We start from the raw sequence: 12,326 nt of genomic DNA on the forward strand, positions 1-12,326 counted from the left end.
AGTGCTGCCTTTCAATAGGAATCAGTTGAGCTCAGAGTCTATTTCACCAGGAGAATTTTCTTCTTCATTTCATATCTTTACCTTGAGACACAGCACATGCAGATCTATTTCTCAGTCACACATCACTTTTTTCCTTTATTCTAAATGTATCTACAGTAAACTCTGACATTTGTATTTCTTGAAATTTTGATGACCAATAGATGAAAAAAAAAAAAAAAAAAAGAGAGAGAAATTTTAAGAAACTGTCAAGGTAAATTCAGGCATCTAAAGTTTTCTCCAGGACTCTGGTAAGATTAATATAAATTTTAAGACTTACTATGTATACCTGTACAGAGAGATATAAAAAATATAGGAAGAAATGTGCATATGCATTAGGAAGAAGACATGACTTATGATTAAAACAGATCCCTTTGCTAAGATATCATCAGCAATGAGGTCTTAGAAAACAGAAGATCAAAAATCTTGCACTTTACTTAGAATAGATGATTTTTAAACATATACTAAGTGTCATTTGGTTTTATATTTGCTATATTGTACAACATCAATAACAAATTTGATGTGTATTTCAGAGGTAATATTCTCAGTTATTTGATTAACTGTAAATAAAGAAAATAGTCTGTTAGATTTATGAGGATATTAAATGAATAGAGATATAGTTTATAAAATCAGGAACTAAGAAGAGGAATAAGATAAGACTGTGGATCTGAAAATAAGAGGCAGGTCCATTTGAACCTCATGATCAAGGGACACTTTAGGAATTTGACATTTCAAAATCAGTCCAGAATTTAAGAATGGATCAAGTAAACAAAATATTAAAATATAGAGGTAAGGGATCATATGATGGAAATCCTGCATATTCTCCACATCATTGGAGTATATGGCATAATATTATGAAGCACATCTCAATTCCATATTTATTTTTTCACATATGTAGCATGTTTTATCTAGTTAATAAACTGTGTTGGCAAGCTAGGGAATCTTGCACATTTCTGTGATACATATGTAGTGTTAACAATAATATAAAATATGCAACCTAATTATAGCTTTAGAATTGAAGATGAGAATAAAATAAAATAATCATGCATAGGTTCTGCATGACATGGAACCCAGGGAGTACTTATATAGCTCAGTGAGAATCAATCACTGATGACCTTCAGCTTGCTAAAATGACTTGCATTCTTTTAGCTTAAAGACAGTGCTTTCTTGGGGGATTCTCTGAGTGTTATCACTGAGGTTTGTTGTTTTATAATAGGTTTCTTGGTCATGATAGAAGAGAAACTATCAATGCACTTGTTCTTTTGAGCATTGCTTGTCTCAGGGTAAAGAATGACTGTTAAAACCTACTGAACCACTTACCAGAGAAATCTGAGACAATCATAAACATGCATGTATCCCAGGAAGACATCAATTCTAAAACATTTGTTCAGATACTCAGGGAGCAGAAAGGACAATCCAAGACCACACAATCTAGTTCTGGACTCTAACAAATTTCTTATTCATTGCCTGTTCACTGATGCATGAATGCCTTCCTTTACCACATACCAAGGATTTCAATTATGTATGCAGTCAATGTGTGTTGAAATATTATGACTCTGGATCAGGCTGTTCAAAAATTATTTTGTACTATTTGTCAGTGGAGGAAAGAAATTATTCCCTAATGTGAGTGGTGTGATTTTCAGTTTATGTATGATTTTTTAAATAAACTAATATGGCAAGTAATTTAGAAGTAAAACCAAAACAACAATAATAACCACAATAAACCTACACAACTAATTAATGCTTTGAGACTTGAAAGGTTTGGATTTATCAGGGAAAAATTCAACTTCTGTCTTTCTCATGCGCACCCCCAAATAAGAAGTTCATATTGAATTTCAGAATATGAATGCTTTCATCGGGGATAAGTAAATGCATTGGGTGTGTGTGTGTGTGTGTGTGTGTGAGAGAGAGAGAGAGAGAGAGAGAGAGAGAGAGAGAGAGAGAGAGAAAGAAAGAAAAAGAAGGAGAGAGAGGTTCATTCAGGAAAATGATATTATTTCATCATAAATATTTTTTCATTATTCTACTTTTGATGTTTATCATAATTTATCATTGGGGGAATATCTTTTGTTACTCATGACAGGCAAGAAAGAGTAAAATAAATAATAATATATTCCAGTAATGTAGTTGAGATTCAGGAGAAACTAAAACTAACTATAATGTGTTATTGAAATTGTATAACCATCTTTTAGACTGTCTTTGCTCAGGAGCCTTATTTCTTCTTGAAATTTGGCTTCCTAGATATGTCCAAAAAATTGATCACTCATAGAACATTTCTTCTAAATTATACTACTTCAACTTGGAGAAAGACATTTTAAAAGTAATTCCTATTAGATTTTAAGGTTTTAGATAACATGGACTGATTTTAATATGTGAAGGATGTAAACATAAATTTAAGGTGGTCAATTTTACATTATCATCTTAGTCATTAACTAAGCCAAAAGCTTAAATTTGCAAAGGAAGAAATCATATTCTTTTTTAAAAATCATTTTAACTTAGATTGACCTCTCTGTTGAGGATTTGGTACCTTGTATACTTAGACTCTATGGAGTAAAGTTGCATGCAAATGTAGAAAAAGTTTACAGACCTGTTGTAGACATGTATATAAATCATCACCAATCCTTAGAGCAATCTTTAGCATATAATCATCTTATATAAAAATACATGTAAAGAAACTGAGGCTCAAATATTTTAGGTGTTTTTCACAAGTTCACATGACTTTTAGGGTAGTGTTTATACAACACTCTGTTTTGGAGACTCTTTCTTACTATTGACATTGAAACCTAACATCCCCCCCAAAAAAATTGAGTTCATCCTCCCTACAAGGTAAGATAAATAAGATGGACGCAAAATTCTGTATATTTTGTTGTAATTTTTCACCAAATATTAATTCACCTTCACCTAATTTACATTGAATTCTCATATATGTTTTCTTTGATATTCATTTCAACTATTTTAAAATTCATGTAAACACTTGATTCAAGAGAATACCACATGTTACAGAGGTCTGTGTGAATGTGTAGCAACTGATCAATTTGTCGAATTAATTATAGTATATGCTATACAAATTTAGGTATATAACACTCAGAAGAGAATGTCCACAAAAATATTTGTAAAGGAACTTGTATGATTACACGTGAAAAGACTATAAAAGGAAAGATTTACTAGTAGGTAGAAAACTCAAAGCTGACCAAATTCCTAGGAATAAGACCGGAAAATTTGCAAGCACTAGATGAAAATGTAGACCCAACACTGACATACTGGTATAGACTTCCTTAATGAGACTTCTAAAGTATAAGAAATAAAATCAACAATAAATTAATAAGGATGTCCTCATATTAAAAACCTTCTACATAGTGAAGGAAATGATTAAGAGTGTAAAGCAAGTACCTAGAGAATAGGAGAAACTCTTTCCCAGTTGCTCCCCTGACTGGATTGATGTCCAGAATATATAAAGAACTCAAAAAACTTAAAATAAAAAAACCAAATAACTCAGTTAATAACTGGGCAACAGTGCTAAACAGATACTTCTCAGAAGAAGTATAAATGGCCAACAGATATATGAAAAAATGGTCAACATCTCTAGCAATCAGGGAAATGCAAATCAAAACTACACTAAGATGTCATCTCACTCCAGTTACAATTACAATTATCAAGAACACAATTAATAATAAATTCTGGTGAACATATGAGGAGAAAAGGTACACTCATACACTGTTGGTGGGATTGCAAATTAGTACTATGAAAAGCGGTATGGAGAGTACTCAAAATATTAGCATTGAAAGCACCATAAATCCCTACTATCCCGCTTCTTGGTATAAACATAAACATCTAAATTCAGACTACTACAGTGATATAGGCACATCAATGTTTATAGCAGTGCAATTCATAATAGCCAAGTTATAGAACCAGCCCTGGTGCTCATCAACTAATGAATGCATAAAGAAAATATAGTATATATATATACACAAAGGAGTTTCACTCAGTCAATATAAAAGAATGAAATTATAACATTTACCAGTAAGTAGATGGGACTGGAGAACAAAATTCTAAGTGAAATAAGCCAGACTCGTGAAGTCAATTGTTAGATGTTTTCTTTCATATGTGGAAGATACACCAAAATAAAAGAAGGGGGTTGAAATCCCATGAAAATAGAAGAGAGGTCAGTGGAGTAGAGTAAGGGGATAGAGATGGAGGGAGGATGACAGGAAAAGGGAGGAATGATAGAAAAATATAACTATACTATGTACATAAATGCATATAGGAGTGAATTTGTTAAACATTATCCTGGGTGCTTTTGGTGCATATGTGAGAAAGATTGTTTTTGATAAGATTAATACTTAAATAAGTGGACTTCTTAAAAAGAAGATTTCCCTCTCTCTTTTTCGGTCTCTCGTACCAGGGACTGAACCTAGGGGCACTTAACTAGTGAGCCACTTCCCCTGACTCTCTTATTTTTTATATTAGAGACAGGGTCTTGTTAAGTTGCTTAGAGCCTTGCTAAGTTGTTGAGACTGGCTTTGAACTTGAGATCCACTTGCGTCAGTGTCCCAAGCCACTAGGATAATAGAGGTGCACCACCACACCGGGCAGATTTCTTTCTTTGAATATAGATGAGCCTCATTTTATCAGCAGAAGGTTTGAATAAAAAAACACTGGCCTCCTATAAGCAAAAGAGAATAGTCCAGCAGACTGCCTTTGACTCTTCTTGGTTCTCAAGAAATCTGCCTTTGAACTTGAACTGGAATATTGACTTTTTCCGGTTCTCAAGGGTGTTAGCCTTCTGAATGCAGCAGTTTTTCTGGGTTGCTAGCCTGCTGTCTTGTCTAGAACTATAGCACTGTCTCCCTTGAATCTGCAGGTCAGGTATCCTGCAGGTTTTGGACTTGCCATGAATGTGACCTATAATAATATATTTCCCTATAATAATATGTTTTGCATACATAGACACTATCATGCAAAATAAAGACTAAATATTCATTACAATTTTAGCTCTCTCTTCTGTAATTGATCACATGATCAAAGCCAATATTCAGATTTATGTTTTCTGTTATCCATTATATATTCCCTTTTGCTGTTGTTTTGTTTTATTTTGGTACTGGGGGTTGAACTCAGGTATGCTTCGCCACTCAACTACTACTTCACTCCTTTCAAAAATTTTTTTAAAAATTTGAGAGTCTTTCTAAGTTGCCGAGGGTGTCGCTGAACTGCCATAGCAGGCCTTAAACTTGTGATCCTCCTAACTCAGCCTCCTGAGTAGCTGGGACTACTGGTGTAGACTACCATGCCCAAGCTGTTTTATATTCCTTTTGCTTACAGCCAGCATCTCAGCTCAATGTGTTTGTTTACCTCGTGAGGTGACTCAAACCTTCATTCCTGAATTCGATTGTCACAGTTTTTCGTTGAGTTTAGTGATGGAATATGGCAATGGGTCTCTGTATTTCAGACTCTTTACCTCCACTGTGGAGTAGCAGTCCTGTTTTCCATCAGTAGTCAGGGTCAATAATCCCAATAAGCAGAGTATCATCTTTCTTTGTTGATTTATAGGTGAAAGAAGTCCCAAATGACCTATTGGCAATCATAGTTTCCAGTTCAGTGGAACCAATGTTGTGTCTCCTAATGGAAGTATTTTTCCTTTTGTAACTAAAACCTTAAAACCAGTAGAAATCAGGGTCAGGGTTAAAAGAAGAAAAAATTTACCTATTCCAGTTTAAATGACTTGATTCCTAAAATTGTGAATCCTGATTATGGGAGAAATAGCATAATATTCTGATAAAGATTCAGAACATATGTAGCTCCCTGAAAGCTGTGATTTGTTAAACATAGCTGGTGCTGTAACTGTATCTTCAAAAGGCCATTTAACCATACTGTCAAGATGGCTGCCACAGAGTTTTGTGGAATATGGTATAACCAGTGAATTCCATGTACACACAACTGCCGTCACATTTTTTTAACAGTGAAATGAAATGCCTGATCAGGAAGTGATGCTGCATGGCATAACATGATATGTATAGACGTGTTCTAAGTGAATGGATTATAGTTTGGACAGAGGCAATGTGTTCATGAAAGGTAAATACAAATCCAGAGTATTTATTTATTCTAGTAAGAACAAAACACTATCTTCCATGATGAAAGACACAGAAATTTAGTCAGTGTGCCACAGAGTAGTTGTTTGTTAATCCCAGGAAATAATGCCATGTCAGAAACTTGGAATTGAACTCTGTTGCTGGGAGATTGAGTAGTGAGCAATAACCATGGCTATATTGGTCTTGTAGGACTTGTTGAAGTCAGTATTGCTGAGTCTATATATAACCTGTATCCCTGACACCATGCCTGCATTGTTCATGAGCCCATTGGATGATGATGGTGCTCGTTGGGGAATTTGACTGGTGTCCATAGAATAAGTCATCCTCTCTAATTGATGATTGGAATCCTCCTTGGCTGAGTTCACACTTTGACAAGTATGCACATGGCATTATGGGCTAGGCTATATGGGCAATGAACAAACAGACTCCATTTTACTTGAAACTCCCTGTCATGTAAGAGATGCTTCTAAGGGAAACCCCCCACCTCTGTACCCATCAACAGTTCCTTAGTGTAGCATGTTTGGCAAAATAAAATGGTAATTCTTATATAGTATAAAATTGTTCTCTTTTTGGTTCCCATTTTTCTTGGACAATGTACCATAACTGCATAATATGTTAATGTTTTTCTAAACATTAGTAACCATTCTTTAAAATGTATTCAGTTAGGGTGGTTTTGACCCACTTTTCACTTTCCCTTCTGCTTATGATTTTAGATCTCATGATTTTTGTTTATGGTTTTAAATCATGGCAACAGCTAATTATGATTAATGTACTGACATGCTTTATTTATGATATAAAAGATTTGCTCTATCCCCTGGAGTGGGTTGGAGAGAATATAGAACTGCAGTCTGTCCTCTATCCTGCCAGCTGGTGAATAAATATATCATCTCCTGCGTCAAGATTGACTTGGTGATTTATTGCAACCTCACTGTAACAATGGGAAACAAATATCTTCATGTTTTTTTTTTCCCCAAAGAAGTATATCCATATACTTTTCCCCATACATCCTTATCAGCAATTTTCTAGTTGTGCTCCTTTTAAGTCCCTGGTCATCCCTTTAGATATATATGAATATTGGAGGCCATGTCTCAAGATATCTGACAGAAAGCATAGAGTGTAAGAGGCAGACAAGGCTTAAGGCACAAAAACATTGAAGGGAGCTTACAACGGGGGACCAATGAGCAAACAGAAGTGTGATGTGATGGATCCCCAAAAAAGCCTGCATTTCATGGAAAACTTACTTCTGAATCTTTGCAAAAACCCCTATGAAAGCCAAAGGGAAAAGAATGAAGATGTGACCACTGGATTTGGCAATTTGTGCAGCTACTTCTCACTTTGACAAAAGTAGCCTCAGCAGTGTGGTGGGAATGGAAGTGAAAAACACTACAGATGTATCTTTGAAGAAATTTTGCAATGAAGGCAACAGAAAGATTATACACTCAGTGAAATACTTAAGGACACTCACCTGAAAACTGTGACTCCCAAACTGACTTTTGAAAATATCATGAACCAAATAAATATTCAAATTTTCATGGTTAATAATTATAAACATTGCTTTTATATTTGGTATGTGATAAACATTTTACGTATATCATCTGATTTTTGTAAAAGCAGTGAGTAGATTTTAACCCTATACAACATGTAGGTGGGGAAATTGAGAACTACAAAGACTAAATTATTTTTTCAATATCAAAAATAGTAAGATGTACAGTTTGTGTTGGAATCAGAGAGTAAGATTTCAGAATCTAAGTTCTTTTCTTTTACATCATTGCACCTCACACTGATTGCAGTAATATTTTGATGTATTCCATCTAAGAGATTGAGGTGAAGTGATTTTGCCATATAGACAAAGTGAAAAAAATCATAGAGTCTGAATAGAGTGGATTTAATTGATGATACCTTTTACCTCCATTCAGGAATCACATCTACGTGATATGTAACTGATGGCAACATGGTCATCTGTTTTTACTTTTCTAGTTATGAAAGTACACAGCAGCTTATTTGGCTTATGGGAAGAGAAATGAAGAATTATTTTTTTCCATTATGGTAAAATTTGTCCTTATGCAGCTTCCTTTCATTAATCCTACTTATGCAATCTTTATCTGTGAAATTATACTCTTAGTTTTCTTCTGTTTGCCTTTAAACATTCAAAGATTCATTCCCCCCAAAGCCAAAATACTCCTTTCAGCATTATAGACATCCTGTATTTCTCTTTCATATTGGTTATTTTAAAACTAAATTTTATTTAACCAATATTTTCAGTGTTTTTTCTGAGACAATGGTTCTGCTTAATGGTGGGAACACATACTACTCTGTACACATCAGACCAGTCATTTTAATGAACTTGCTCCAATGAATCTATAGGCCTTTAAATGAAGACTTAAGCTTCCCTGTACCGTTAGTTCTATACTGCATGAGAAAAATCTCTCTTGGAAGCAAATGAAAAACATAAAATAGGTTATTCAGGTAAAGAAGACCTGTCTCCAGAATTCTAAGGAAATTTTTCCCCATTTCTAAATTTCACAATGGGTTACATTGCTATACCTAGAATATATTTTGATGTATGAAGGTAATGTGAGCTGGAAAGTTATTTGAAATTGCATAGGAAAATGTGCCTGAATAACAAACGCACTGTGAGCAAGTACTGTGCAATTATTGACAGGTGGGTATGTGATGTGCTTTATCGTCTCTCTATATGATTAATCCACATGAGCAGTCAAGCTCTTCTTTAACACTGTGTAATTTCCACAGATGTGGCTTATGGTGTCAGTTTTTTTATGGGCATTGCTTTCTCAGCTGATTTGGGAGAAAAATAAAAATAAATAAGCCATAGATGCAGAAGCAGTTATTAATATACTTACTAAACAAGAATTACACTGCTATTTAATTCTAATATGCAATATAAGGATGCTGTCTATGTAAAAAAGTGATTAATGTCAATTTTAACATTCCATTAAGCAGCATTGATTACTTTGCTGAAAGATATAAATGATTATTAATAGATTAATTTCACAGATTAAAAGTGGAGAAGGGTAACAGTGAAATGTTTATGGTACTAATATACTGGCCATTAACTGAAAAAAAAAAATCAAGCTTCAATATATCAATTGTGAAATAAAAGAAAAACATTATCTCTGATTTATGACTCAATCTAAATCTTTTACCACATCGTTCATGATGATAATCTCATCATCAAGAGTAAAAATATGTGTTCATGGAAGCCTTTTCTATTATAGAAAATGACTTTTGAGAGGAAGACGACCAAATAATTTGAATAGCACTACTTAATTTTCACCCGAAAAGCTGAACTGAATTGAATATGCAGTATTGATTGCTTATTCAATGAATAAAACTGATTAGTCTGCACATAAATAAATAGATGACATGACTTTGTGCCATCTCTAACTAATAAAAATAAGTTATATTTGTTTAAAATACTAAAATATATTCATCCTGGTAGATTACAAGAAAGGCAAACTTATGTCATGAATGTATCTAAAAGACACTTGAGTAAATTATTCATATAAATGACTATATTCTCTTGGATGAATTAATATATTTCTGAGTGAGGTTAATATCTAATTTTATTGAAGACATAACTATAGGAATATACTTGTTTTTTAAGATTTATGCAGTATTATTCTACCTTTTCTTTTTCATCTACCACCGTAGATGTTTACAGTGGTAGACAGTACGGACAATAGCATAATTTTGAGGTGAGTTTAGTTATAGAAATTTAATTTACTAAAAAATTTAAATATAATAAATGTGATCTGGAGTTTGGAATGGGGGCATGGCTTTGGGGTATATATTTTGTATCTGGAGAGTGGAATCTCTCTCACTCTCTGCTTCCTGATGATGCAAGTTGCTTTCCTCTGCTATTCTCTTCCACCATGATGTTCTGCCTCACCTCCAGCCTCAAGGAATGTAGCCAGCATTTTTTGAACTAAGACCTCTGAAACTGTGAGCCCTCATATAAACTTTTCCTCCTTTAAAATTGTCCTGGTTAGATACTTTTAATCATAGCAGCAAAAAAAAAAAAAAAAAAAAAAGAAAGAAAAAAGAAAAAAACAAACAAAAAAAAACTGTACTTTATGTTTCAAACCAATTTAAAAAGAATACACACAATACAAATCAAGCATACCTAATCAAAATATCTGAACCAATAATACACTAACATCCAAAATTTATGAGCACTAACATGACTATACCATACATTGCAAATTAAAACCTGACCTCATGTGATTGTTCACATGCAGGTGCACTATACAAAGAAAACATATGATATCTATGTACATAATAAAATTACCAATTACCTTCAGGGTATGTGTATATGAACAAATATGTTCCATGTTTAGAATTGGGTCCCATGCCCAAGATACCTCCTTATATATGTGCAAATACTACAAAATCTGTAGAGAATCCCAAACCTAAATATTTCTGGTACTAAGAATTTCAGATAAGGGATAGTGACCTTTAGTTAGATGTGAAACAAAATATAAACATTATTTGAATTGTGCATGAAAAACTTTCGTTTCCACAAAAATCTTTCCAATGATGAGGTGAACAAAGATACATGGTCATTCTCAAGCAAAATTATACAACTTCAATCTCCACTGAAGTCACAGCCTTTTTTGATTTTCTAGATTCTTGGAGAAAATATAAGGCTACAAATATACTTTAAGAAAAAATGACTCCAAAAATAGAGCACCCCAAATTAGCTGTGCCATACAAATGCAATTTGTTCTGCCAGCATCATTTTGGGAAGGTATGAAGAAAGACTGGAAATATTGGTCTTTCAGAATTACCTCCAAATGGAAATAGGTGCCATAGAAATGGAGGCTTATTCTGATGTTTCCTAACCACTCCCCAAATTTATTAACATATTGGACTTAAGCAATAACCCCCTACATCAGAAAGGTGCATCTTGTCCTTGGCAGGAAAGATCAGTGGTTTATTAGGAAGTTTTTAGGGAGTTCTTTCCTCCTAACTTACTGAGGCAAGTTCAAAAACAGAATTCTCTACATTCTGTGTGGATCTATATAGGCACTGTTATGGTTTGGATGTGAGGTGTCCCCCAAAAGCTCACGTTTGAGACAGTGCAAGGATCAGAGGAGAAATGATTGGGTTGTAAGACTCTTACCTCAATCAGTGACTTAATCCTACCCTGAAAGGGCTTAATTGAGTGGTAACTGAAGTGGTAGGATGTGGTTGGAGAAAGTGAGAATTGGAATGTGGCTTTGGATATATATTTGTATCTGTCAAGTGGAGTCTCTTTCAGCTTCTTGATCACCGTATGAGTTGCTTTCCTCTGCCACACTCTTCTACCATGATGTCCTGCTTCACCTTGAGCACAAAGGACTGGAGCAATCTTATATGGACTAAGACATCTGAAACCATAAGCCATCAAATAAACTTTTCCTCCTCTACATTTGTTCTGGTCAGATCCTTTAGTCACAGCAGTGAATAAGCTAACTAAAATAGAAGCTGAGGCATAGTTTTGCTTACATCAAAGAAGGTTCTGAATTGCCTTTAGATATGGCAGTAATGTTTCCACTGTAAGAAGTTGCAATACCCTAGGATAGTAATTTACTACCAATAATTTTTTCACCAATAATACATTGTCAAAAATAACAACTGAGAGGGGCCAAGATGGCGGACTAGAGGGCGGCTGCATTTCACGTTGCTCCAGGATGCAGGATTCAAAAGAGGAGATAGTGAGAGACTTGGGACCAACTCAAAGCCGCCGGGTGAGTCTCTCCCGTTGGGGAGGCGTCCCGGATGGGGCAGTGGCCCCGGAACGCAGGGAATTTGTGAAGTGGAGTTGCTCGGCGAGACGCCCCTCCCCCCACTGGAGCGGTAAACACGGACAACTGGGATCATCGTGGAGGAGGCGGCTCAGCACAGCGCTTGGACTCGAGCAGCCACCGGGGCTCCGGGCGGCTGCCTGGGGAGGAGCTGCGTGGTGAGCTGTTTAGACCCGGAACAACCGCTTCTGAACACCGGGGGGTTGCCCAGAGGAAGAGGAGAAGCTCGGCGGGTCACTTGGTCTAGGAGTGACTACATCAGAGCCACGGGTGGTTGCCGGAGGAGGAGCTGCATGGTGAGCTGTTTGAACTCAGAGCCAGCGCTCCTGAACACAGGGAGGTTGCCCGGAGGAAGAGGAGGAGCACAGCGGGTTGCTTGACCTAGGAGTGACTGCAT

This window comes from Sciurus carolinensis, chromosome 10 (assembly GCF_902686445.1).
Source record: "Sciurus carolinensis chromosome 10, mSciCar1.2, whole genome shotgun sequence".
Lineage (NCBI taxonomy): Eukaryota > Metazoa > Chordata > Mammalia > Rodentia > Sciuridae > Sciurus > Sciurus carolinensis.